Consider the following 23,127-nt stretch of genomic DNA (forward strand, 5'->3'; position numbering starts at 1 on the left):
GCCCTTCGGCCCATCGTGTCCGCGCCGGCCATCAGCCCTGTCTACTCTAATCCCATATTCCAGCATTTGGTCCGTAGCCTTGTATGCTATGGCATTTCAAGTGCTCATCCAAATGCTTCTTGAATGTTGTGAGGGTTCCTGCCTCCACAACCCTTTCAGACAGTGAGTTCCAGACTCCAACCACCCTCTGGGTGAAAAAGTTCTTTCTAAAATCCCCTCTAAACCTCCCGCCTTTTACCTTGAATCTATGTCCCCTTGTTATAGAACCCTCAACGAAGGGAAAAAGCTCCTTAGTATCCATCCTATCTGTGCCCCTCATAATTTGGTACACCTCAATCATGTCCCCCCTCAGCCTCCTCTGCTCCAAGGAAAACAAACCCAATCTTCCCAGTCTCTCTTCATAGCTGAAGCGCTCCAGCCCTGGTAACATCCTGGTGAATCTCCTCTGCACCCTCTCCAAAGCGATCACATCCTTCCTGTAGTGCGGCGACCAGAACTGCACACAGTACTCCAGCTGTGGCCTAACCAGTGTTTTATACAGCTCCATCATAACCTCCTTGCTCTTATATTCTATGCCTCGGCTAATAAAGGCAAGTATCCCATATGCCTTCTTTACCACCTTATCTACCTGTTCCGCCGCCTTCAGGGATCTGTGAACTTGCACACCAAGATCCCTCTGACCCTCTGTCTTGCCTAGGGTCCTCCCATTCATTGTGTATTCCCTTGCCTTGTTAGTCCCTCCAAAGTGCATCACCTCGCACTTTTCCGGGTTAAATTCCATTTGCCACTGTTCCGCCCATCTGACCAACCCATCTATATCGTCCTGCAGACTGAGGCTATCCTCCTCGCTATTTACCACCCTACCAATCTTTGTATCATCAGCGAACTTACTGATCATACCTTTTACATTCATATCCAAGTCATTAATGTAGACCACAAACAGCAAGGGACCCAGCACCGATCCCTGTGGTACCCCACTGGCCACAGGCTTCCAGTCACAAAAACAACCTTCGACCATCACCCTCTGCCTTCTGCCACTAAGCCAGTTTTGTATCCAAAGTGCCAAGGCACCCTGGATTCCATGGGCTCGTACCTTCTTGACCAGTCTCCTGTGGGGGACTTTATCGAAGGCCTTACTGAAATCCATGTATACCACATCCACTGCGTTACCCTCATCCACACGCCTAGTCACCCCCTCAAAAAATTCAATCAAATTAGTCAGACATGATCTTCCCTTGACAAAGCCATGTTGACTATCCCTGATTAATCCTTGCTTCTCCAAGTGGAGACTAATTTTGTCCTTCAGAATTTTTTCCACTTGAGCCTTTGTAGCAATGTTTTTTTTAAATTGGCCAAAGCACCACGATTGGCATCAATGGATTCCCCAGTGAGAATCCCCCTATCTGAGGTGATCGGAAGAAGAAGAGGACCATCGAAAGGATCCTGGGCAGGTAAGGCTGCATGAGGTATGCTCTTTGCCCACCTGCACACCCACATCTGCAGACAGAGGTGAGCAGACCTCACTTTGACAAATTAGTACATGCACAGACCATCCTTGAACATTGGTTTTGTTAACTCACCCAACAGCACAAATGGTTCTTCAGGAGGACCCAATCAAAATGGTATGATATGCTTTCAGTCGCACTGTGTGAAAGAAGGCATCCCAGGATGATCACCAGCCAGCAAAGCGCGAATGTCATTTCCAGCATCTACCTGGAAATGACAATGGGCAAATTGTCTTTACAGAGTCCTTGTCATAAAAAAAAGGACACAGAGCTGTGTAATGGCATCTTCTGTTGACATACACCATAGTCCGGCCATAGCCAGTGACTGCACTGGTCAACTGTGACCTCAAGCTGCCTCCATTCCTTCCAGGCATGCTGCAGTGCAAACTACTGGAGATGGTGCTGTGGATTGGCACATAAGGGTGATTCTCTTTGCAACCACCTCATGAGGGCACCACCAGGACTTCAAAAGCCGCCAAGGAGGTATTGGTGCTGGTGCTGTTCCATCACTTGCCAGCAGACTCATGCCTTTCCCTTCATTTTTGTCAGTCACTTCTTAGTGCAGGAAAGCAGATTTTCCAATGATTCGTGGACCTGGACAGTAGACAGCCAAAGCAACTCACATTATTCTGCACTTTAGTTAACCAAAATGGGCAAATTGATTTAACAATTCACACAAGCATCAAGCAATACATACAACCTTAAACCAAGGATTTCAGCGTCAAGGCGGTAGAGTGATCAGCTCTCATTGCACTTGAGGTTGTTCTCCTTGTTGAATGCCCTTCCTCTAGGCGAAGCTTCTTCACATTCTGTCGACTACAATGTAGGACCTGCCATCATGTCTTCTTTTTATGTTGTTCTTGCTGGTCGGAGCGGGAGTAAAAGTTAGGGGCAGGTCCTTTGATCGATCACCCACTGTCACTAGGCATCAATAATGAACAGTTGACTGTTTGTCTGTATGTCATTCAATTTCCTGATATTGTGTTAAACCAGATGCAGCCTCTTAACCGTCTTCTTCTTCCTTGTCCAGACACGTCCTGTTTTTCCAATAGTTTCTTACAAACTCAACAGTCTTCAACCACATTGTTCTAAGTTTATCTATCATAAGGTGACCGACTCATTTTGTAATTAACAGTTGTTTTTGAACTCTATTCCAGTTTTGTGCTTGCTCAGTGATTTCTGCACACGCTGTTTTTCATTTTAAGTTCACCATGGCTTTTAATCCCTTCAGTCCCTTCTCAAGTTATTCTCAACTAAATATTGGGAAGACCAAAGCCATTTTCTTCGATCCCCACCACAAACTTCGTTCCCTAGCCACCGATTCCATCCCTCTCCCTGGCCACTGTCTGAGGCTGAACCAGACTGTTCACAACTTTGGTCCTATTTGACCCTGAGATGAGCTTCCAACCCCATATCGGCTCCATCACCAAGACCGCCTACTTCCACCTCCATAACATCGTCCGTCTCCGCTGCTGTCTCAGCTCATCTGCTGCTGAAACTCTCATCCATGCCTTTGTTACCTCTAGACTTGACTATTCCAACGCTCTCCTGGCTGGCCTCCCATCTTCCATCCTCCATAAACTTGAGCTCATCCAAAACTCTGTTGCCCGTATCCTAACTCGCATCAAGTCCCGTTCACCCATCACCCCTGTGCTCACTGACCTACACTGGTTCCCGGTCCAAGAATGACTCGATTTTAAAATTCTCATCCTTGTTTTCTAATCCCTCCATGGCCTCGCCCCTCCCTATCTCTGTAACCTCCTCCAGCCCTACAACACTCTGAGATCTCTGCGCTCCTCCAATTCTTGCCTCTTGCACATCCCTGATTTTCTTTGCTCCACCATTGGCGGCTGTGCCTTCAGCTGCCTAAGCCCTAAGCTCTGGAATTCCCTCCCTAAACCTCTCCACCGCACTCTCCTCCTTTAAAACACTCCTGAAAACTTACCTCTTTGACCTGTCCTAATATCTCCTTATATGGCTCGGTGTCAAATTTTGTTTGATAATCGTTCCCGTGAAGTGCTTTGGGATGTTTTTCTACGTTAAAGGCGCTATATTAACGTAAGATGTTGTTAGTCTTTCAGATCTTCTGACTGATTCACTTTACACACCTCGAGCATTGTCCTTGGTGTTAGGGTTTTATCATTAGTTCACGTTCCTGCTCATGACGGGTTTGCCGTGACAAACACAAGAAGAATATTTCTTTTCCATGTTTTCGAATTAGACTTCTCATTACACAAATTAAGCAAATCTTCATAAGAAACACCAATATACATTGCATACATATCAGAACCATACTAAACAATCTTGTCCATGGTTGTAGTCCCACATTATGCACTATTTCCCACCACTCGTGATCTCCCAATGTCTGGATCCCTTTCTCAGTCTGTTGGTTCTGCTGTACCATTTTAACCTGATGTTTCTGTGAGGTACTGATTTGTGTCATCACAGCCTGTATGTAGGTTGAGAGAAGGGATATTGGGTGTCCAAACAGAACGACCGCTGGCAGGGCCTCAGCCTGCGGTGTCATATTAATCTGTACAAGGGATATATTATGGGCGGCAACAGGGAGAATAACCCGATTTCCCACTTGCGTCACCTCCGTCGCGGTGAAGCAAAAGGTAGGATACATCACCTGACACTCTTTCTTTCAGTGTTGACACAGTCCACTGGTAGTATTCAAACAATACCTTCTGCACCTGGTGGTCATTCCACCTCTTCGAGTTGTATTGCACAGGATGGGGAGAGGTCATTCAAGGTAAACCCACAGGCCGGTACTCCTGAATTAGTACTATCACATCTACATATCCATGATCCTCCTCCTTTAATACAAGAAGTTAGATCAGGGGCCCCTCCATGTTTTTTGATGTTTCACTATGGTATGGGGATATCCGTCGTATTGTTTATGGAATTTCTCTTCAAGGGTACCAATGGACTCAACCTTAAAGACATACCATTTTTGCTGCCATCCAATGTGTGGCAACCATAGCATGGCAGGTATTAATCCCTATCCTGTATCTCTATTTCCACACTCTCGCTTGGTGTAGTAAGCAGTCTTACAATAATCAACTCTAACCTCTGTGAACTCCTGATACCATTTGTCGATGTTTTCTTTAGTGACAAAGTTTGGTATCCAGTTATTTTCGATGTCATTGAATCCTTTTTGTATTTGATTTAACATAGACCCCCCCCATACATCGTACAGGTTATGAACTTTTGATATCATTTGAGAGGTGACTTCTCTGTCATGTTCCAGAATGATATCATTAATTTTGTGTTCGAGAGTTTTCATTCCTTTTATCATGTCTGACAGAGAGAACAAACTCTCCTTCTGTTCTTTCAAATTATGGTCCCCATTCACCATTTGAGTTAGGATACCCTTCATTTGTTGCCTCATAGCCTCATCATTTTCCCACATTGATTCTATATCGAATCAGTTCCATGTGCAGTGCTTGCTGCTGCCCTTTTTCTAACCCATTCACCAATTGCTCTCTTCCGTTGACCGTTTTTACTGGGTGTGACTGTTACAGGGGTGGCCAGAGTGGTTTCCCAATCTACATCAACACGGGGTCTTGGCTCCTGGATGGCCACTGTTCCTTTGGGTCCTTCCCCACATTCCGGCTTATAAAATCCTTGACCAATTCCCTTATCGTGCTAGCATTGAGGTCTTCATAGATGGGATGACATAACCCTTAGGGCAAGTGTACGGTGATAAGGTCAAAATATTACGGGAACTATTTCAAATCTTACATCATTATATAAGGTCTCATGAGTATGGGTGACAACCAAATCATTCGTGGGGCCCTTTTCTTGTATAGGGCAATCCATAGTTAGATTTTTCTCCATCTCTTGTTTTTCCTGTTTGTTGGTCATCATCAGACACATTAGTCCATTTGCCCCAGCTCCCCTACCACTGACTTTATAGTGGTCCCACTCAGGCTTACACTTACAACAGTCCTCATGTCGAGATCCAAATTGGGACCCGTTGAAGCTAGATTCCAACTCTCCTTATTTCTGGGGTTTGTCTACTCTACATGGTATCCCCTGATGTCCCACAGGCAAGTTTATTCACTGTGGTCCTTTTGGTACCACATACCATCCCTGATTTACGACTGCTGGTCCATTCCCCGTACATTTACAGGTTAAATGCCCACCCTCCTTCTCCTGTATTTTAACATAATCTGCCATGTTATCAAAGGGCAATTACCAGGTTATCCCATTTGGGAAAGTAGATGTATAGGCAGTAAAACGTCCCAAGGATAGTTTACCATCGTCACAGTCACATAGGATCTCATTTGTGACTTTGGTATGGGCCCTTTCAGTACTATGGCAGGGGCAGAAACCTGATTGGAGGGATTGAAACACGGAGTTGCGGGAAAGATGGTGCACAGATTTGGGAGACGACAACAAGTTCAAGTTTCTAAGTAGAAGGGCTTTTCTGGGTCAGCTGGGGCTAGGACAGGGGCTTACAGCAAAGCTTCTTTTAACTGTTTCACCGCCTCTGTATAGGCAAGTGTCTATACCACCCAGCATTCTTTTTTAATAAAGCATAAATGGGTGGCAAAATCTTCTATAAAATCCCGGCAATACCCCACCAATCCCAAAAATGACCGCACTATCTTAACAGATGTTGGTAGGGGCAATTCCTGTACAGTTTTTATTTTCATTTCATCCTTCCCCCCTTGCTAATGTTTACTCCCTGAAAGGCTACCTTATCCTGTGCTATCTGTGCTTTCTTTGCATTAACCTTTAATCCTTCCTTGGTTAATAATTATAACAATTCTCTTAGCAACCTCACGTGGTTTTCCATGTTTAGTGTATGCAAAAATAAATCATCCACATACTGCATTAAGCAATCAGACCGGCTAAACTGAATTATGGCCTTAGCCATCTGTTGATGGAAAATGGAGAGGGAATTGTGAAATTCTTGTGGTAAACATATCCTGGTATACTGTGGGTCCTGGAATATAAAGGCAAACTTGTACTGGTGTTCCAGATTAAGGGGAACTGATCAAAGTCTGTTTGATACGTCAGACACTGTGAACACAGCAGATTTTAGTGTGGATCTTATTAGTACCTTTGGTGCCAATGCCACCATTGGGGCACATGAAGGCACTGCTTTATTTAACTGTCAGTAATCGATGGTCAATTGCCATGAGCATCTGGTTTCTTAACAGGCCAAATAGGCAAGTTTGTTCCAGTTGCTATTGGGCACAAGACTTCTTGCTGAAGGAGCGAGTCTATTGCCTTTCTAATGTAATCGTTTGCTTCCAGGGGAAAACAATACTGTTTTAGTGGATGGGGCAGGTCAGGTTCATCATGTTCACCATTCCTTTCATTCCACCGCAATCATGTTTATATTTGGCAAACACTGCCTCATTCTCTTTCACTACTTGTTTTACCCCAGGGTATAAATTACAGAATATTCCATTCAATTGTACCTCTGTGATCACACAGATCTCCCCATATCCTGGGATCACTATTGGTTCCTCTACCTCTTTCTCCTCAGCCTGCCAAAGGATTCTATTTGCTAAGTCCACAATCAGACATCTCCCCACTAATATATCTGCTCCCAATACTCCTTGCGTCTTCTGCGACAGGTGCATTAGGGATTGGCTGGGATTCAACACATGTTTGGGAGTTACCTGTGAAGCCACTTAATCTCGAGGGTTCCCCGGCGGAAAAAGGAGATTCTCTCAGTTCTCATACAGATATGACATGGACACGCTCCTGTGTCAACCAAATATATGCTGCAGTGGCCCCCTACTACAGTGGTTACACACGATCGTTCATATGACTCATACTGTAACAGGCACAAATACTTAGGTGAGGTCTATCCCTGTCATTGGGGACCAGGGAAAACTTTGCTTCCAGAGCCTCTTGCTGTTTTATTGCACACACAGGAGGGGTGGTGGGTATCAGCCCCTTTAGTGCAGCCTTTATAGAATTCTCAACATCTATCAAACCTCAGTAAAGCTTGGCTGGTTCTTTCCCACCTGGGTTCTGTCTCCCGTACGGGGCTGTTGGTTTCTTACGTTGGGGCGGGTGACACATTTCTAGCGATGTGTCCCAATTTATTGCAGTTGTGATATTTTAAGTAAGGGCTTGTTCTCTGGGGCTGATGTCCCTCTCTGTTGCGGCCTTCATTTTTCCAAGCTGGAGCTTGCATGGTATAAACTGGTTGTTTTGTTTTACTCAGTAGTTTCCGATTTGTCCATTTGAGTGCCATTTTTCTCAAGACTCGCTCATCTGTGTGTTGTAGGTTCGTTGCGTCAAAGTCTCCCCATGCTGCTTGCAAATATGGCTGTGTATGACTAATCTAGGTCTTCAACCACCTAGCCTCAGTCCCACGGGGAGGGTTCAATTGGTTCCGAACTACATCTGGCCCATACACCCTTTCATTACACTACCATAATTGATCAGCATATACTTCGGGATGTTCATTGGGTTCCTGCCTGCAATTTGTGAAGACCTCACTAGGATCTCCCCTGTCAAATCCAATGGTTGGAAGCACTGCCTCTTTCATTTGTATCCACATTCCTTGACCAAGCTTTCAATCTTGGGGCAGTGCTCCAAATACCACACACTCCAAAGTCCATAATAGTAACCCTATCTTTACTGTATCATCTAGTCCACTGAGTGCCGCTGCCTGTTCTACACCTTTAAAGTGTTTAATGACATCGCCTTTACCGTCAAATTTAGGTATCGCTTTAACCTTGTCTTGTAGTTGCTGAGGGGTATTTGGTACATTAAATCTCTGTGCTACAGTTTTTCTAAGACCCGTTTGGGGATTCACATTATCGTTAACCTGTTCCATTGGAGGACCCGTGTCCCATGGCAGACAGTCATCATGGTGTCCATACTCAGCAGCCGTTCTGTTTAAATCATCCCAATCTTGTTTGTCTAATTCATTGTCACTATTATCCCCTATCATTGCGTATACAATTCCTTGTTTTACTTGTAGGGCCCCTTCTAATCGAATAATTTTACATTTACAGTGAGAGTGGGATACTTCTGATCCGCTACGGTTCTCTTTATTAGCACTCATCTGCACCCATATGGCCGCCTTCAGATCATCCCTTTGTTTCTCTACGTTTCCCAATTTCTCTAATGTCTCTTGCTGGGCTGCCTGATTTAGGGTCAGATTGCTTTCTTTAACCAGGGCCTGACTCTGGAAGTACTCTATGTGGCCTTCTAGGGTTTGGATATGTTTTTCACTATTCTGGCCATCTCTCTTCCAATTGTCGAGTGTCTTTTTCAACTGCTCCTTTACTCCCTCCACTTGCCTTTTTAGATTATCTACCTCCGATTTTAGCTCTTGCCTCTCCTTCTCATCGCTATTCTTTTGTTTGCAGAGGGCAAGTAACCATACGGCTGTAGCCTGTTCTTTAGCTTAGGTCGTTCTTCTAAGATAAATAAGCATCTATCATCATACGCCATGAAGGGGTTTACTTGATGGTCCTCCATCGGGAACCATTCCTCTCTCCTTGATAACTTCTTCGCTATGTATCTTTGCATTGCTGCTTCCATTTTATTATTCATTTCAAGTTCACCACGGCTTTCAGCCCCTTCATTAGTCCCCTGCTTCGTCAGTCTTGGTGAAAGCTGCTAATAGGCTGACATTCCTTTTGAGCCTCTCTAAAGACTTTCAGAAGGATTGTGACATGTCGTCGTCGTCAACAACAACAACAACAAACTTGCATTTGTATAGCACCTTTAACATAGTAAAACATTCCAAGGCACTTCAAAGGAATGTTATCAGACAAAATTTGACACCAAGCCATATAAGTATTAGGACAGGTCCCTTTAATTGTCCCCAGTCCTTTAAATTTCACTTACATACAATTTTCTACTCCCATCATTAGTGCGTTCCAACTATTTGCCCAAGTATGTACCTGTATCTATTAATAATTATGCAAATGATGACTCAGGAAATTTGATTATTAGTAGATCTAGCTTACAGCAGTAGACAAAAATCAGGCCCAATATCTCTATATTGTCCTTTACTCAGTACTTACCTTAATTCCATTGCTTTTTAAGCCATTTATATTCTGTTTTATGTATGAATGTTGTTTGAAGTCTATCTAATTTCTCTACTGAACTATGAATACTCAAAAGCAGCCAAAGATTCCTGTCTAATGATGGACCACACTTCATTCCCATGTGGCTGGCTATACCTACTCATTTATTACTCTGTCATACAGACAAGTGTGTCTTGGCTTTTGCTGACAGCATTTATAACACTGTCATCATCACACTTGTCATATTATAGCCTCAAAACACACTTTGAGCCCTGCATTTATTTTCTCAGTTATAGATCAGCCCATTTTCCAATGGGTGGATTTTGGTGATATTCTGTCAGATCTCTCATTCAATAAGAATAAATAGCAAACCCTTCCCTGTGTGGAAATCTCTAGTTCCCCACCCCTCTCACTGATAATACAGGAGTAATTCAAATCCATTCAGGTGCTAAATGGTCCATTACAACCTACCAAAGTGGCAGACTATAAACTAGCCTGATATCAACCTGCACCAGCAGACACAGGGAACACTGTATTGTAAATGAGAACTAATGTTTGCTTTCTGCATTCATTTCATTTATAATTCAGTGTGCAGCTAATCCAGGAAGTTCTGGCAACATTTACCATTTGGCTAAAAGGAGAATATTTATTAGAGATAGCAAGAAGTAACAGCAGATCATAGAGTGACATTCTCAAGACCATCTGTGTTACAGACAAAGCCCAGAAATGTACATGCAGAGTCTGACATTTGATGTTTGTGACATGGTACAGAAATGTTTATGACATTCTCCATAATCCTCTTTAATAATGAAATATTAAAGACACTCTCATTTATAGATACAGCAATATAGCCAGTCCAAGTGAGCAAGATATTACAACGGAGGTATGTAGGCCTATACACGTAGACAGTCATCAATCTAGATAGGTGAGAGGTAACTGCTAGCCTCAGGTACACACGGTGATACAGATAGTCTTTTTAAGTGAGATGCAATTGTTGCAGTCTCAATAAAGTTGTACAGACAGATTCCAAACTAAGGAAGGTGGGTCAATGCTATCCCACTACCAGGTGTTTTTGCACAGCACAATCAATTCTTGGTCAACCTAACCTCTCCTCAAAGGGAAAATCCTTCAGCTGCTATTAGCTGATTAGTGTTGACTCTCTCCTTCTTTCCTTCCTCCAATAATCCCCAAGAGAATATCAGAGGATAATTATCTGGCAATTCCATTCAGGTCTCCGACTCTTGACCTAACGTTCCAGTGCTGTCATTAACAGAGATTTCCTCAATAAACAAGCTTTAAATGCGTCATTTGTGACACTGCACAACACCTCATATATTCCAACCATGTGCCTCGTAAAAACAGTCTGAAACCATCACAACTCCTGAATGAAAGCATTAAAAAAAACTTCTACAATGGACAGGTGATCTGTTCCACCATGTTACACCCAGGCAACGAAGTTGAAAATTACCCCTAGGCTCTCTTCCCAAAATGTTAACCTATCTTCACTCTTTCAGATGTCGATGGGCCTACTGTGTATTTCTAGTGTCTATATCAGATTTCCAGCAATTGCATTTTTTTTTCCTTTTTAGAGCCCTCTTTAAACTCCTAGACTGTTTCTTAGCAAGGACTCAGAACACAGAACCACACAGATGATACATTGTTTTGTTACCACATTTGGTGATGCCAGCCTTAGCTATCATTTGGAAAAAGAAAATAAAAGTTAATATTTGGGTGCAGACTCTTCACCAGAGCATCAACTCCAAATGAAGGGCCAAAACTCTAAACATTGACCCATCTTTCCTCCTGCTTTTGGACTTGCTATGCATTTCCAGCATTTGTAGTGTTTTTCATTTTATCTCAAGACTCATTGCCTGTTTGATCATATATATTCCTAATAAAATAGAGTGAAAGTATGATTGAAAAATCTAGCATCAATCATTCATAAAGGAGTGGGATACTATAGTTTCCATCCGGAAAAGTTATCAGTATTCAGCAAAGGAATAGCTCGATAGACAAGAAATTAATGAGAAAATGATAGTGATACTCCCAAATCTTGAAAGAAATAATAATAGGAACAGCTGTATGAAAAATGAGAAGGCAGCTGCATGAAAATGAGAAGGCAGCTGCGTGGATGAGCTGTAGTATCACAGAACAGTCAGAAGCAGGAGCCCGGGGAGAGACCGGGCTGCAGCAGTGTACTGAGGGGCAGGGCTGTAGGAATCCAATGAGTGGCCAGGCTGCATCAGGCCAGCGAGTAGCCAAGCTACAAAAAGCTATGGAGCTTGGCACGAGAGCACAAGCAGCATCTGGAATGGAATTTTCAAACAACTTGGGATCGAGATCTAGTGATTGGGAACAGATTGTGTCAACTTAAATAATAAAACGCCTCCCCCCCGCCCCCAGATTCATTTACAAGTCTAAAATCTCTATTTAGAATAAGATTACCCTAGGCATGAAGGTATGTCTCTAATCAGTGCAACTTCAAGAGTCCATTACCCAAGAGAATGACACAAAGTAACAAGGACTCTGAGAATAGAGTCCAAAAATGGAGGGAAACCATTGGGGTAAATGTTAACTGTTAGTACATACAATCTTGATCGACATCTCATTGTACAAATGCAGAGCTATAAAAGACAATAAGGTGTTTTTATTCTCAAACACATGGGGGTGCCCTTTTAATATTTGTTTGATTTTAAGTATTCTCCACCCTCTTAATAATACAAACTTCTGAGCTTAGTGCTTGCTGCATTATAACGACAAGTTGTGTGCTATTATGAGCTCAATCATAACATTCAGGAGGCAAGGTCCAAATCTATTGTGTACATGAGTGAAAATGTATAAAGAGACAATTTTGATTGAGTAATAACACATAACAAAGAACAGGGAGAATTCAACATGCGAAAGCAATATAGCTAGTGTTGCCGTGATCCAGTTTTTGACTGACAGTCTCAATCATTCAGGACAGGAATGAGCCAGGGGAGAAGTCAATCAAAGATAAAAGAAGAAGAAATAAAGGGAGATTGGGGGAGTAGAAAGTGGGTATGGCCAGAAAAAAAAGCAGGGTTTCAAAAAGGAGCTAAGGAGGGATGAATGTTGTTTAAAAGGTCACCATCTGAGCTCTGAAAAAGAGGAGTAGGAGGAATAGAGTGGGAAGGAAAGCAACCAGATGAGAGACAGAAGAGGGAGGCGATCAGAAAAAAAGGGGGAATACAGTAGCTCAGAGAATAGAGAGATGGAAGAATGGAGAGAATGTAGGGAACTATCAACTCAATTATGCTACATGGGGCAGAAAGTTATTTGTTGGTCAGTTTTAAAGGAGAACTTAAGGGAAGTAATTTATTATTCAGACTTTATATACTGGTTAACTCTGAAGGAACACTTATCAGGTAGAATGCATTCAATCATTGGGGAACAAATTCACGATTCAGAATATTTTTTTAAAGAGTGAACTTTGAAGATGTAATCACAATGGAAGATTGATTTATTGAACAAATGTGAAGTTGATTTATTGGAGAGCAGCAAAGTTTTGAAAGAGACTGGAAGGAGACAATCACTGCTAGGTTAGATTTTTGGGAAACTGCAGGTTGGATCAAACCATGGCGAGAACATGACTGGGGATGTGTGAAGAAAGAACTTGGATTTATATAATGCCTTTCACCTCAGACATCCCAAACTGCTTCACAGACAATGAAGTACTTTTAGAAGTGCAGTCACTGCTGTAATGTAAGGAAACACGGCAGCCAATTTGCACACAGCAAGTTCCCACAAACATCAATGAGATAAATGATCAGACAATCTGTTTTGGCAGTGTTGGTTGAGGGATAAATGCTGGCCAGGATGCCGGGAGAACTCCATGCTCTTCTTCAAATACTGCCATGGGATCTTTCACATCCACCAGAGAGGAGAGACGAGGCCTCGGAATAACGTCTCTTCCGAAAGACGGCACCTCTGACAGTGCATCACTCCCTCAGTACTGAACTGAAGTGTCAGCCTAGATTATGTGCTCAAGTCTCTGGAGTGGGGCTTAAATCCATAACCTTCTATGAGGAGGGGTATAAACAGTATTTAGACTATTGGTCTTTTCAACATATATGACCTAGACTTGGTTATATGGTAAACTATCAAAATTTACAGATGACAGAAAAATAGGAAGCTTCGTTAACTGTGAAGAGGGCTGTGAGCAATTTCAGGAGGACAGAGAGGTTAACAGATTGGGCAATAACAACAATTTGCATTTATCCCAACGCTTCTTCTCCGTCGTCCAGCTGGGTGGGACTGCGTTCGCCTGGTTCCAATCTTATCTATCCTGTCATAGCCAGAGAATCACCTGCAATGGCTTCTCTTCCCACTCCTGCAAAATTACCTCTGGAGACCCCCAAATATCTATCCTTGGCCCCCTCTTATTTCTCATCTACATGCTGCCCCTCGGTGACATCATCCAAAAACACGACGCCAGATTCCACAAGTACGCTGACAACACCCACCTCTACCTCACCACCAACTCTCTCGACCTCTCCACTGTCTGTCATTTGTCACACTGCTTGTCCAGTACTAGTTACTTCCAACTAAATATCAGGAAGACCGAAGCCATTGTCTTTGATCCCCGCCAGAAACTCTGTTCCCTAGCAACCGACTTCATCTCTCTCCCTGGCCACTGTCTAAGGTTGAACCAGACCGTTCACAACCTTGGTGTTCTATTTGACCCTGAGATGAGCTTCCAACCATGTATCTGCTCCATCGCCAAGAACGCCTACATCCACCTCCCCCATTACATTGTCCGTCTCTGCCCCTGCCTCAGCTCATCTGCTGCTGAAACCCTCATCCATACCTTTGTTATCTCTAGACTTGACTACCCCAATGCTCTCCTGGCTGGCCTCCTATCTTTCACCCTTCATAAACTTGAGCTCATCCAAAACTCTGCTGCCCGTATCCTAACTCGCACCAAATCCTGTTCACCCATCACCCGTGCTCGCTGACCATTGGTGGTTCCCAGTCAGAGAGCGCCTCAATTTTAAAATTCTCATCCTTGTTTTTAAATCCCTCCATGGCCTCACCCCTCCCTATTTCTGTAACCTCCTCCAGCCCTCCAACCCTCAGAGATCTCTGCGCTCCTCCAGCTCAGTGGGACTACCGTCACTTGGTTCCAGTCTCACCTATCCAATCGTAGCCCGAGTACAAAGCAAGTTGACTTGGTCATTCTGTTAGCAGAACCGGTATTAGATAAATTACTTTGACTTGATAGGTGAGCATTATCTATCTGCTCGATTAATCCTTCAGCATGCAACAATGACTTGTATCATAAGAAAATGTATTGCTTTATGGTTCTCAACAAGAAAATTGACAGTGCTCGGTGGTCAAGGCTTGTAGCTGATTTTGTTGCTACAAACCTTATCAAAAAATTGTGAAATAATAACTGCTAAAAGACAACGATTTCTCTGGCTACATTTCATTGTTACAATGAGGATATTCTCCTCATCTCGGTTCTAAATGGCATACCCCCTATCCTGAGACTGTGACCCCTGGTTCTGGACTCCCCAGCCACCGGGAACATCCGCCCTGCATCTAGTCTGTCTAGTCCTGTTAGAATTTTATATGTTTCAATGAGATCACCTCTCATTCTTCTAAACTCGAGTGAATATAGGCCTAGTCGACCCAATCTCTCCTCATACGTCAGTCCTGCCATCCCAGGAATCAGTCTGGTAAACCTTCGTTGCACTCCCTCCATGGCAAGGACATCCTTCCTCAGATAAGGAGACCAAAACTGCACACAATACTCCAGATGTGGTCTCACCAAGGCCCTGTATAACTGCAGTAAGACATCCTTCCTACACTGTGTGACTCAGTACAACACCTTGAAATACATTTACCCACTAATCCATGGGGAGAGGGGATATGGTTTCTAAGTCACAATTTATCAATGGATTGCTATGGATGGGATATCAGTAAATAGTCAACTACTGATGCATGTTGCTAAATAAATCAATATCCTGTAGCTAATAGATAAATATATACAGCAATTAATAAGCCCTAACCAATTGTTTGTACATCAGTATAGGGTGCAATTAATAAATACTGACTAGTTTCTAATAGATTATTTTGGACAAGTTAATCAATTTGAGCTGTTTGACCTGACACCAGGAAAATTATATTGCTAACTGAATTTCAATAAATATCAATATTCAATTTAAATCACCTCAAAATCTGAATGAAATACTTGAATTAATCAATTCGCAGGAACTCTAAGCAATTGACCTTAGCTAATAAAGTATTAGTATTTAGACAGTGTCCAACAATTAGACGGTAACCTGACTTGACTATATTCAATTAATTGCTCTCTTTAAGCTCTTGCCCTGAAACCTTGCAAGCTCTGTCCCATTTCTCTGACTCTCGGGCTCAGCACAAATCACTGCGTCCGTCCTGTTGCCTTGGTGAGCTCTGGCCTTACCTCCAACCATGTTCAACTCTGCTAACACCCTGTCCTAGGTGTCCTCCCTGCTCTGCTGTTCTCTGTTTTATCCAGCTCCAGTTTGGATTTCCTCTTTCCACACTGATATTCTACAGTTGCCTGAATTCCCTCGATGACCAAAATAAAAACAGAAAATGCTGGAAACTCTCAGCAAGCAGGTCAGGCAGCATCTGCGGAGAGAACAGATGAGTTAACATTTCGGGTGTGAACATTATAGATGAATAGCATTTAAAAAGGAAGGAAAGGGAAAAAATGCACAACACAAATAGGTTTTCTATTTCTTTTCTCATGTATGTGTACATGTATTTTTCCCTTCCCTCCTTTTTAAATGCTGTTCATCTGTAATATCCTTCAGTTTTGATGACGAGTCCACACCTGAAATGTTAACTCATCTGTTTCCCTCCACAGATGCTGATGAGTGTTTCCAGCATTTGCAGTTTTTTTGTTTTTCCTTCCATAACTACTTTGCTTCTGGATCTTTTATTTTATCTCCTTGTGCCCCTCTCCTGCTTCCAGTTATTTTCAGGAATTGTCCTAGCCATTCCTCCTTCCCAACTTTATCAATCACCTGAACTCCGCAACTCAAAGGCATTTTAGCCCTTGTGTTTTCATGGGGGAGGAGGGGTGTCACCTGATCATTCTCAGCCAATCAGGAATTAACATGACTTTATACCCCATGAGATGAGTTTCTTTTCTCAATTATCATAGGTGTCAAGACGACCCCTCTCCCCCTACACTCCCACAGGGCCCAATAGGATCCCAATCAGAGAATGAACTCCCCGACTGCAACCAGTGCCCTGTGGGATCATACCAAGGGAGATGAAATTCATTTACTGGACAGGAACATTTTGGTTGTAAGTCTGAACACAGCACATATGTTACTAAAAGAAAAAAAATAGTGGTTTTCTCCTGTAATTAAGGAATCCATTCATCAAATATATAAATTGCAACAAGATCAATTGTGTTTGCTAATCCCGCCATCTGATGACACAAAGGTGAAACAATTGTATCCAAAACTTTATTGATTAATGCTGGTTAAAGACAGAATGGGAGTTAAATCTGTTGCTGTTATTGTATTGGCTACCTACAGAGTTCAGCCATAGGGTACATGCTTTGGAAAGGAAAATTCTTTATTATAGGAACTCAGACATAAAATTTATTCAACATGTCTTGTGAGTAAAATACATACACAATTGTATTATACAGCAGTGGGGGGGGGAAGAGCTCAGCAAGGCTGATAACCAGTTGAAATTGGGGTTGGCGATTAGAACCGCCTTATATGTGCAAAAGAATGAAAGAGTCTGAGAGCACAACACAAAGGACAAGAAGAAAAGCACAACATGAAAGTGTGATACAGGAGGATGTAGATGCAAACAGTGAGCAAGAAGGACGGATCATCACAGCAACAGGTGAAAACAAGGAAAAGGGCTTTAAGAAAGAAATGCCAAAAAGGCTGGTGTAACAGTTATACATTGTGAGCAGGCAGCGATGAGGAGAGAGTGGAGCCAGTGATGTGGTTGGGAGCTTGGTGGAGGATTTCGGCTGCAAGGAATTCAAGATCACTAAAGGTTGTGGTAGGAAATGAAAGGAGGAGCTTTCGACCTTGGAAGCAGTTTGATTGACTGACCTGGGGTGACAAGATCAAGCAGAAAGGGATCATGGGTCAAGCCAAGACTAAACCGGGGGTGAGTGTAGCACAGGGATCAAAGGGAAATGACAGCACTGGACTTTTTTTTGATTCGTTCATGGGATGTGGGCGTCGCTGGCGAGGCCGGCATTTATTGCCCACCCCTAATTGCCCTTGAAAAGGTGGTGGTGAGCCGCCTTCTTGAACCGCTGCAGTCCGTGTGGTGAAGGTTCTCCCACAGTGCTGTTAGGAAGGGAGTTCCAGGATTTTGACCCAGCGACGATGAAGGAACGGCGATATATTTCCAAGTCCGGATGGTGTGTGACTTGGAGGGGAACGTGCAGGTGGTGTTGTTCCCATGTACCTGCTGCTCTTGTCCTTCTAGGTGGTAGATATCGCGGGTTTGGCAGGTGCTGTCGAAGAAGTCTTGGCGAGTTGCTGCAGTGCATCCTGTGGATGGTACACACTGCAGCCACAGTGTGCCGGTGAAGGGAGTGAATGTTTAGGATGGTGGATGGGGTGTCAATCAAGCGGGCTGCTTTATCCTGGATGGTGTCGAGCTTCTTGAGTGTTGTTGGAGCTGCACTCACCCAGGCAAGTGAAGAGTATTCCATCACACTCCTGACTTGTGCCTTGTAGATGGTGGAAAGGCTTTGGGGAGTCAGGAGGTGAGTCACTCACCGCACAATACCCAGCCTCTGACCTGCTCTTGTAGCCACAGTATTTATAGGGCTGGTCCAGTTAAGTTTCTGGTCAATGGTTACCCCCAGGATGTTGATGGTGGGGGATTCTGCGATGGCAATGCCGTTGAATGTCAAGAGGAGGTGGTTAGACTCTCTCTTGTTGGAGATGGTCATTGCCTGGCACTTCTCTGGCGTGAATGTTACTTGCCGCTTATGAGCCCAAGCCTGGATGTTGTCCAGGTCTTGCTGCATGCGGGCTCGGACTGCTTCATTATCTGAGAGGTTGCGAATGGAACTGAACACTGTGCAATCATCAGCGAACATCCCCATTTCTGACCTTATGATGGAGGGAAGGTCACTAATGAAGCAGCTGAAGATGGTTGGGCCTAGGACACTGCCCTGAGGAACTCCTGCAGCAATGTCCTGGGGCTGAGATGATTGGCCTCCAACAACCACTACCATCTTCCTTTGTGCTAGGTATGACTCCAGCCACTGGAGAGTTTTCCCCCTGATTCCCATTGATTTCAATTTTACTAGGGCTCTTTGGTGCCACACTCGGTCAAATGCTGCCTTGATGTCAAGGGCAGTCACTCTCACCTCACCTCTGGAATTCAGCTCTTTTGTCCATGTTTGGACCAAGGCAGTAATGAGGTCTGGAGCTGAGTGGTCCTGGCGGAACCCAAACGGAGTATCGGTGAGCAGGTTATTGGTGAGTAAGTGCCGCTTGATAGCACTGTCGACGACACCTTCCATCACTTTGCTGATGATTGAGAGTAGACTGTTGGGGCGGTAATTGGCCGGATTGGATTTGTCCTGCTTTTTGTGAACAGGACATACCTGGGCAATTTTCCACATTGTCGGGTAGATGCCAGTGTTGCAGCTGTACTGGAACAGTTTGGCTAGAGGCGCAGCTAGTTCTGGAGCACAAGTCTTCAGCACTACAGCTGGGATGTTGTCGGGGCCCATAGCCTTTGCTGTATCTAGTGCACTCAGCTGTTTTGTGATATCACGTGGAGTGAATCGAATTGGCTGAAGACTGGCTTCTGTGATGTTGGGGATATCGGGAGGCGGCCGAGATGGATCATTCACTCGGCACTTCTGGCTGAAGATGGTTGCAAACGCTTCAGCCTTGTCTTTTGCACTCACGTGCTGGACTCCGCCATCATTGAGGATGGGGATGTTTACAGAGCCTCCTCCTCCCGTTAGTTGTTTAATTGTCCACCACCATTCACGACTGGATGTGGCAGGACTGCAGAGCTTTGATCTGATCCGTTGGTTGTGGAATCGCTTAGCTCTGTCTATAGCATGTTGCTTCTGCTGTTTTGCATGCATGTAGTCCTGAGTTGTAGCTTCACCAGGTTGGCACCTCATTTTTAGGTACGCCTGGTGCTGCTCCTGGCATGCTCTTCTACACTCCTCATTGAACCAGGGATGATCCCCTGGCTTGTTGGTAATGGTAGAGTGAGGAATATGCTGGGCCATGAGGTTACAGATTGTGCTGGAATACAATTCTGCTGCTGCTGATGGCCCACAGCGCCTCATGGATGCCCAGTTTTGAGCTGCTAGATCAGTTCTGAATCTATCCCATTTAGCACGGTGGTAGTGCCACACAACACGTTGGATGGTGTCCTCAGTGCGAGGATGGGACTTCGTCTCCACGAGGACTGTGCAGTGGTCACTCCGACCAATACTGTCATGGACAGATGCATTTGCGACAGGTAGATTTGTGAGGACGAGGTCAAGTAAGTTTTTCCCTCGTGTTGGTTCACTCACCACCTGCCGCAGGCCCAGTCTGGCAGCTATGTCCTTCAGGACCCAGCCAGCTCGGTCAGTAGTGGTGCTACCGAGTCACTCTTGGTGATGGACATTGAAGTCCCCCAACCAGAGTACATTCTGTGCCCTTGCTGCCCTCAGTGCTTCCTCCAAGTGGTGTTCAACATGAAGGAGAACTGATTCATCAGCTGAAGGAGGGCGGTAGGCGGTAATCAGCAGGAGGTTTCCTTGCCCATGTTTGACCTGATGCCATGAGATTTCATGGGGTCCAGAGTCAATGTTGAGGACTCCCAGGGCCACTCCCTCCTGACTGTATATCACTGTACCGCCACCTCTGGTGGGTCTGTCCTGCCGGTGGGACAAGACATGTCCAGGGATGGTGATGGAAGAGTCTGGGGCATTGGCTGAAAGGTATGATTCTGTGAGTATGGCTATGTCAGGCTGTTGCTTGATTAGTCTGTGGGACAGCTCTCCAAATTTTGGCACAAGTCCCCAGCTGTTCGCGAGGAGGACTTTGCAGGGTCGAGTGGCCTTGGTTTGCCTTTGTCGTGTCCGGTGCCTAGTGGTCCGATGCCGGGTGGTCTGTCCGGTTTTATTTTTATTGTGACTTTTTTTAGCGAGATTTTACAACTGAATGGCTTACTAGGCCATTTCAGAGGGCAATTAAGAATCAACCACATTGCTGTGGGTCTGGAGTCACATATAGGCCAGACCAGGTAAGGACAGCAGGTTTCCTTCCCTAAAGGGCATTAGTGAACCAGATGGGTTTTTACGACAATCCGGTAGTTTCATGGCCACCATTACTGATACTAGTATTTTAATTCTAGATTTTATTTAATAATTTTAATTAATTGAATTTAAATTCGCCAGCTGCCGTGGCGGGATTTGAACTCATGACTCCGGATTATTAGTCCAGGTCTCTGGATTACTAGTCCAGTAACAGAACCACTATACTACCGTACTTAGGCCAACAACAGCATTAATGGGACACAAAAAAACAAACTGAGAGCAAAAGAAAGTTTGCTCTTTCCTCAGCTTAACCTAAGTCTGCTTGATCAATGTGCAATGGGCATACACTGCCTCCACAACACCAGTCAAGCAAAGGCTCTTTCCTTTTTGTTGAGAAATTCAAATGGAATACTGAACACAACTAAATACAAATAGAATCATTTTATTAAAGACACCAAGAAAAATATGTAGTTCATGTGGTATGGGGCACTGAACAGAATTAGCAGCCAATTATCCATGACATGCACCTTCACCTCAAGAACACTCTTTAAGGCTTGGCTGCACCAAGCTGTGTTTTGGTGAATGTGCTTTAACAACTAAACTGCAGATAAATCCAGTCCAGGAATTCACCTATCTCCATCATAGACCATCCGTGCATCATTTTAGCTGCACACATGGTCTAAATCTATATTTGTTCATACTCTTCTACCTTGGCTTAAGGTGGAAAGAAATGGCCCCTTGTTTTAGTATGCAAGGCATGAGACATCATAATATCTACAGTCTTACCGGGACAAATGTACAACTTGGAACTTAAAATTCTCTTTGTACATTGTTATACACAGCTACATCTTTTGTAATATTGCCTCCAACAAAAGCACAGAGCATGCTATCACATTGTGATCTGTACACATTACATAAAGCCTAGGATCACAGTCATCGATTGTTCCCATTTAGAGCAATTCTGATCCCCAACCCCAGTTTCAGCAACTGTGGGCTACTGGACACTGGATCAGGAAAACCTCTCCTGGAGGTTGAAATTGCACCCTCAGTTTTTTCTCAATGATTTTGTGGGTAAATGCAGTACCTGGAATGCTGCTAAGCTCACATAGTTTTCCAGCTCAATTCCTGGCCTGTGCTTAGTCAGCTAGGACAGTGGTGGAGGCACTGCAACTGGCATCAATGTGCATGGGTCAGGGAGCAGAAAGATTGGCCAGAGTTCCCTCTCCCAAATTGCTGTCTTGCAGCCCCTGCTGGAAGTGTGCGTGCATGGTAGGTAAAGACATAATGGCACCTGTGATTAACTCACTGTTCAGCAACACATATGAAGAATGGTCACCTCAATGAGATACTAGATGGCCACATCCAACTTACCCTCACCTTAGTCACTATATTCAGGAAATATAAGGGGAGAAAGTAGGAGGGAAATTGTAACTCCAACAATACTTGGGTTTCTGGAAACAGAGATTAACTCTCTTTTCAGAGGACACTTTTAATTTATCCCATCAATGTGCTGATGGCATGAGTCATTCCCAGGATCACTAGAGTGCAATGACCAATATATCATAACTTCTGCTTTAAAAATGTACTGGGATTGTTCTATCCTATTTAGTTGCAAGAAAGGTAGTCTACCTGCTCGACTTAAGTACATAACCAGACAGAACAAGGTAAAACCGGTGCGGAGAGTATAGAGTAAAAGTTCCAATGTCCACAACTCGTGGCCTCTGTGTAGTTAATTTATTAATATGCCTCTATTAATAGTGCACCGTAAGAAAGAACACAAAAAGCAAACCCAGTGCTAAGAACAAGAGGATTCAATGGCTTCCTCTATCACCTCCTCCTGGCTCTGGCTTCTCCTCCCGCTAATTGGGTGATGAGACTCACGGGCATTACTTCTTTTTCCCAAAGAGTAAATCTGAACACTCTGCAAATGTAATATTTATGAAATATTTCATTTCTCATACTTTTGTGCAATTGCAAGCTCACCAAGCTATTACAGATAAGGGATCAGGCATATTAATTTATGATGTAACTTTATGTAATAGTCTGTATTAATTATCAGTGGTTAAGAACTTAATTTATTGTAGAATTTAATTTGCAGGTTGCTATTAATCTATACAGTCGGGGGCTCATAGGAACTTAATTATTAGTTGTTGGCAATTTATTAAATTGGAAGTTGAGGGGAACATAATTTATTAATCACAATTAATTTATGATATAGAAACAAGAAGAGGGTGGGAGGGAGAAGTAGCAGGGTGAGTTGGAAAGCAGAGCAATGATACAGGCAAAAATAAAGGTGCAAAATTGATTCCAGTAGGTGAAGTTCTGG

The 23,127-nt window shown here is 43.8% G+C and overlaps 1 protein-coding gene across 1 annotated transcript in view; it reads right to left on the reverse strand.

Annotated features, from left to right (window-relative positions):
* LOC137334376 (proline and serine-rich protein 2-like) overlaps positions 1–23,127 on the reverse strand; it is a 61,816-nt gene that overhangs the window by 33,080 nt on the left and 5,609 nt on the right. The window lies entirely within an intron of this gene.

The sequence above is a fragment of the Heptranchias perlo genome, chromosome 17 (assembly GCF_035084215.1).
Source record: "Heptranchias perlo isolate sHepPer1 chromosome 17, sHepPer1.hap1, whole genome shotgun sequence".
In the NCBI taxonomy this organism is placed as follows: domain Eukaryota; kingdom Metazoa; phylum Chordata; class Chondrichthyes; order Hexanchiformes; family Hexanchidae; genus Heptranchias; species Heptranchias perlo.